Source organism: Arachis hypogaea, chromosome 15 (genome assembly GCF_003086295.3).
Source record: "Arachis hypogaea cultivar Tifrunner chromosome 15, arahy.Tifrunner.gnm2.J5K5, whole genome shotgun sequence".
Lineage (NCBI taxonomy): Eukaryota > Viridiplantae > Streptophyta > Magnoliopsida > Fabales > Fabaceae > Arachis > Arachis hypogaea.
In genome coordinates, this window is record NC_092050.1 from 129884645 (window position 1) to 129891205 (window position 6561).

Consider the following 6561-nt stretch of genomic DNA (forward strand, 5'->3'; position numbering starts at 1 on the left):
TTAATTAGATCCCTATATTTTTTTTTTGTTCAATTAAGTTTCTATACCATATCAAATTTTGTAACTAAGTTCCTGCTATCACAAAAACGTTGGAATTAACTAAATATTCTATTAAACAAAATAGAATATTTAATCAAGTGTTAGGCATATTCGTTTTGTTTGACATAATATTCTATAAATTCCAATGTTCTAATCACTCCATGGACTTAATTATAAAATCTAATATCTTATAAGAACCCAATTGAAAAGAAAAAAGTATAGGGACTCAATTAAAAATTCAGTAAAACTATAGGGATTAACAGAATAATTGAAGTATTTTTTATTTTAAAATTAAGGTTTTAAACAGTATATTTTTTAAAAACAGAATAAATATAATTACACATATGAGTACAATAAAAGAAAAAAGTATAGGAATTCAATTAAAAATTTGGTAAAACTATAGGGATTAACAGAATAATTGAAGTACTTTTTATTTTAAAATTAAGGTTTTAAATAATATATTTTTAAAAACAGAATAAATATAATTACATATATGAGTACAATAATATGACTATATTTATTTTTATCAAATTAAATTAAATTGTTAATTTAAACTATATCCATTTAATTTTAAAATTAACAATTTTAAATTTAGTGAATAAAATTATATTATTTGAAAAAATTCAAAATATACCAATATGATCAAAATTGTACTATAGTGAGAGCATGTTAACTGAATCCGCGAACTTTATGTTAGTAGCTAAGTTTGTCGATCTGGGAAGTTCACCGATCTTTAGGGTAGTGTTTGGAAAAGAGACAGAGACTCAAATAAGTTTTCGTATTGTGTTTGGTGTAAAATGAGAGACAAAGACTAAAATAAGAATGAAGTCTCAACTGGTTTCACTCTCCGCAACTGATGGTTGAGCTCTGTACCGTTACACTCGGCAGCAAGGGCTCCTCCTTCTCCTCCACAACATCCGTCGTCATCGCCAGCTTCACCCATGTCCGTATTGACACATCCGCCCTCGACAGGATCTTCGCCTCATCGTCCTCCGCAACGCCGTCGTTGAAGCACATTATCGCAATCCCTAGCTTCCTCTCCCTCTTAGAAACCAGAGCCTTCCTCCTCGTACTTCTCAACAAGCTCCTTCTCTCTCTACCCCCTATTGTAATCCTCGAGAAATGGCTCGGTCTTCGAGGAACTCCGGGGATTTCTTGCAATGCTGCTGGCTCTGATTCCCATTCCATTGTCGTTTTGTTCTGCATTTCGGGCACTGCACCCGTTTCGCCAGACGAAAAAAATGAAAATTTGAGGGGCAAAATTCCCAAGATTTTCTTGGGATTCGAGGTTTTTTGAAAAATACGCATTTCTAGGGGTTCTTTGAGCTGGTATGAAGCTGACGGCGATTCTGATTAGACGTTTATATTTGTTGGTCCTTCTTTTTCTTTCTTCATGACTTTGAATATGGTTTTGAGCTGCGAGATTTATTTCTCAGCTATGGGGTAAGCAAATACAGCTCTTTATTTTGTTTGCTTGAGGGTTTGAAAGTGCTAAGTTGAATTGAATTGGAGTTTTTCATGGAAATAGGCTCAAGGTTGGTTTACACTGTTGTTTGTTTTGATTTGAGGTGTTTTACAAATGGGTATTGGATTCATTCTATGGAAGCACATGTTATTGCAACTTGAATGGCTGATCCTCAGATAGCTGGTCCTGTTGAGAGGGATATAGAGCATGTTTGGAATCACTTGTTCTTCATTTTTTGGGCTTTGGTTTTTTCGAGAGCTATAATGAATATAGTTTCTTTTAGATTCTAGTATCACATTTTGTTGAAATACATGATTCATTAGTGTGCCATTGTTATTTTGTTGCTTAAATAAATTGTAATTGATCTTCTTTGCTAACTGAGGAGATAATGAAGCTTGAAGCTATGGTCTTCCTTCATACTTCACAGTTTTGCAGTTGCAGATTCATGGAACTTTGAGGGAGCAGGTTAAATGGATCTTATGGGTATTGCATAAGGGGATTAAAGTGTGTCTGGAGGATCCTTGGTGAAACAGCGTCCTTTTGGTGTCAGAGGACTAACATGTACTGTTTTCAAAAGCTACATGTCACGTGGGCTCCTGTAACGGCCTGGTCAGTGCCACGGGAGCCACGTCAGACTTTTTCGTCGGGTCCAATGGAGTCACTTCAACAGAGGGGTAAATTTGTTCACGTTTTGGAGGGATAAGGGACATGAATGTATTTTCAACTCCTTGGGGACAAAAATATCCGCAGAAAAAATGGTCAAGGACCTATTTGTCCTTTTTCTCAAAATATTATTAAGTAGCAGTCTCTATCTCTAAAAATTTCAATCTCCTGTGTCCCTAATTTTTGGAGGTACTGAAATACTGAAATTTTGGAGATGAAATTTTAGTACCAATCTTTGGGCCAACAAACATAATATTGAGTCTCAATCTTCTAATCTCTGTCTCAATACCTCAAAACAAACGTTACCTAGGCAAACTTTATAAAGTTCAAAAAAAATGGATCCTAAAAAATTTGTTATAAATTTTAAGTTTTTATTTTATTTAAAAAAAGCATGTTAGTTTTTAAATAATTAAATGTAGTTTGTTTGCTCTATCTTTTTTTTTCAATTTTTTTAAATTATTACTCTCGGTTAATTTTTTTAATAACATGAAGTGAACAAGCACTAAGATAACATTCTATCATTCACTAAATAACCATGAAAAAGAATGATACAAATCAAAGTAAAATGAATAAAATGAGAATCAGCACAACATAAAAAAAGATATAATATAAACTAAATAAAAAAGTCACAACATAATCGCAGAATAATTCCAAATAATTAAAAGCAGTATCGAATTTAAGTAAAAAATATATAGATAATTGTAAGTCAACATGAATTATTGCTCAGTTTTAATTTTTCATAATTAAAGAAGAATAGAAAATAATGGAATAACAAACTTTATGTAATTTTTTTTTAAAAAAAAGTACAAAGCTCTAGATTTACAGGTTAAAAAAAATCTTTTTTAAGAAACTATTTTAAATGCATATTAAAATGTGAAAACAATCATTTTTAGAATTTTAGCATACTAATTAAAAAATAATAACATAATATATGCTTTAGTATGTATAATACGAATGAATTTTAATATAATAGAATAATTTAAATATAAATAATTAAACTTAAACCTCAAAATACTTAAGCTAATTAATTTTTAAACTTTAAAAAATATTATAATCAAATTCACTATGAAACGCTAATACTTAATTAAAGTAATCAGAAACAGATGACGCTCTTAGGCCACTATGGGTGACGTATTAGATACAGAAGGAATTTTGTTCATATCAAATTTTGTTTATTTCAAATTTAAATTTTAATATTATAACTTTAAAAGATATTTTAAATTTTAAAATTAATTTTACAACGATATAATTGTTATTTCAAATTTTCTAAATATATATCTTTATTTTTATAGTTTACTCTTTTTTAAAATTATATCATATTTCTAATTCAATATAAATTACTTTAATTTTAAAATATATTTTGATTTTTAAAATTAACTCTAAAAGGGTGTAATTATAATTTCAAGTCTTCCAATTTTTTTATTTTTATTTTTTTGTTAATCGTATAATAGTCCAAAAAAAATAAAATATACTAAAATAAATAAAAAAAACTCTCCTAGCCCAAATATTTTTTTTACTCACTATAATATCAAATACTAACAAAAATGGCTATCCAACTTAAAATGGGCCGACTAGTTTTAGCCAAAAAAAAAAAACTTCTCTTCCTTCTCATTTATGGAGCTTTAAAACTCCAAACATATACTTTTGTATTGTATTTTGTTTTTGGAGCATTGAAACTCCATTGAAGTTTTGGGACCCGATTTGATACTCCAAACTTCAATGGAGTTTCAATGCTCCAAAAACAAAATACAATACAAAAGAACCCAAACTTCAATGGAGTTTCAATGCTCCAAAAACAAAATACAATACAAAAGAATATGTTTAGAGTTTTAAAGTTCCATAAATGAAAAGGAAGAGAAGTTTTTTTTTTTTTTTTGCTAAAACTAATCGGCCCATTTTAAGTTGGATGGCCATTTTTGTTAGTATTTGATATTATAGGGAGTAAAAGAAATATTTGGGCTAAGAGCTTTTTTTTATTTTGGTATATTTTATTTTTTTTTTGGACTATTATACGATTAACAAAAAAATAAAAAAAATTGAAAGACCTGAAATTATAATTACACTCTTTTAGAGTTAATTTTAAAAATTAAAATATCTTTTAAAATTAAAATAATTTATACTGAATTAAAAATATGATATAATTTAAAAAAAGAGTAAACTATAAAAATAAAGATATATATTTAAAAAATTTGAAATGATAATTATATCGTTGTAAAGTTAATTTTAAAATTTAAAATATTTTTTAAAGTTATAATATTGAAATTTAAATTTGAAATAAACAAAATTTGATATGAACAAAATCTCTTCCGTATCCAATACGTCACTCATGGTGGCTTAAGAGGGTCATCTGTTTCTGATTACTTAATTAAGTATTAGTGTTTCGTAGTAAATTTGATTATAATATTTTTAAAATTTTAAAAATTAATTATCTTAAGTATTTTGAGATTTAAGTTTAATTATTTATATTTAATTTATTCTATTATATTAAAATTCATTCTTATTATACATACTGAAGCATATATTATGTTATTATTTTTTAATTAGTATGCTAAAATTCTAAAAATGATTGTTTTCACATTTTAATATGCATTTAAAACAGTTTCTTAAAAAAATTATCTTTTTAACCTGTAAATCTAGAGCTTTGTACTTTTTTTAAAAAAAATTACATAAAACTTGTTATTCCATTATCTCCTATTCTTCTTTAATTATGAAAAATTAAAATTGAGCAACAATTCATGCTGGCTTATAATTATCTATATATTTTTTACTTGAATTCGATACTGCTTTTAATTATTTAGAATTATTCTGCGATTATATTATGAATTTTTTATTTAGTCTATATTATACCTTTTTTTATGTTATGCTAATTCTCACTTTATCTATTTTACTTTGATTTGTATCATTCTTTTTCATAGCTACTTAGTGAATGATAGAATGTTATTTTAGTGCTTGTTCACTTCATGTTATTAAAAAAATTAATTGAGAGTAATAATTTAAAAAATTGAAAAAAAAAAAGATAGAGCAAACAAACTACATTTAATTATTTTAAAAACTAACATGTTTTTTTTTAAATAAAATAAAAAATTATTATTTATAACAAATTTTTTAGAATCCATTTTTTTTAACTTTATAAAGTTTGCCTAGGTAATGTTTATTTTGAGGTATTGAGACAGAGATTAGAAGACTGAGACTCAGTATTATGTTTATTGGCCCAGAGATTGATACTAAAATTTTATCTCCTAAATTTTAGTATTTCAATACCTCCAAAAATTAGGGACACAGGAGACTGAACTTTTTAGAGATAGAGACTGCTACTTTAATAATATTTTGAGAAAAAGGATAAATACATCCCTGACAATTTTTTCTCCGGATATTTCTGTCCCCAAGGAGTGAAAAATACATTCATGTCCCTGACCCCTCTAAAACGTGAACAAATTTATCCCTCTGTTGAAGTTACTCTGTTGGACCTGACAAAAAAGTCTGATGTGGCTCCCGTGGCGCTGACCAGGCCGTTACAGGAGCCCACGTGACATGTAGCTTTTGAAAACAGGACATATTAGTCCTCTGACACCAAAACGATGCCGTTTCACCAAGGTTCCTCCAGACACACTTTAATCCCCTTATGCAATACCCATAAGACCCATTTAACCTGCTCCCTCAAAGTTCCATGAATCTGCAACTGCAAAACTGTGAAGTATGAGGGAAGACCACAGCTTCAAGCTTCATTATCTTCTCAATCAGCAAAGAAGATCAATTACAAGTTATTTAAGCAACAAAATAACAATGGCACACTAATGAATCATGTATTTCAACAAAATGTGATACTAGAATTTAACAGCAACTATATTCATTATAGCTCCCAGAAAAAACGAAGTCCAAAAAATGAAGAACAAGTGATTCCAAACATGCTCTATATCCCTCTCAACAGGACCAGCTTTCTGAGGATCGGCCATTCAAGTTGCAATAATATGTGCTTCCATAGAATGAATCCAATACCCATTTGTAAAACACCTCAAATTAAAACAAACAGTACTGTAAACCAACCTCGAGCCTATTTCTATGAAAAACTCCAATTCAATTCAACTCAGCACTTCCAAACCCTCAAGCAAACAAAACAAAGAGCTGCATTTGCCTACCGCATAGCTGAGAAATAAATCTCGCAGCTCAAAACTACATCCGGAGTCATGAAGAAAGAAAAAGAAGGACCAATAGATATAAACGCCTAAGCAAATGCAGTTAGCTTCAGACCAGCTCAATGAAACCCTAGAAATGCGTATTTTTCAAAAAAACCTCGAATCCCAAGAAAATCTTGGGAATTTCGCCCCTCAAATTTTCCTTTTCTTTCTCGTCTGGCGAAATGGGTGCAGTACCCGAAATGCAGAATAAAACAACGA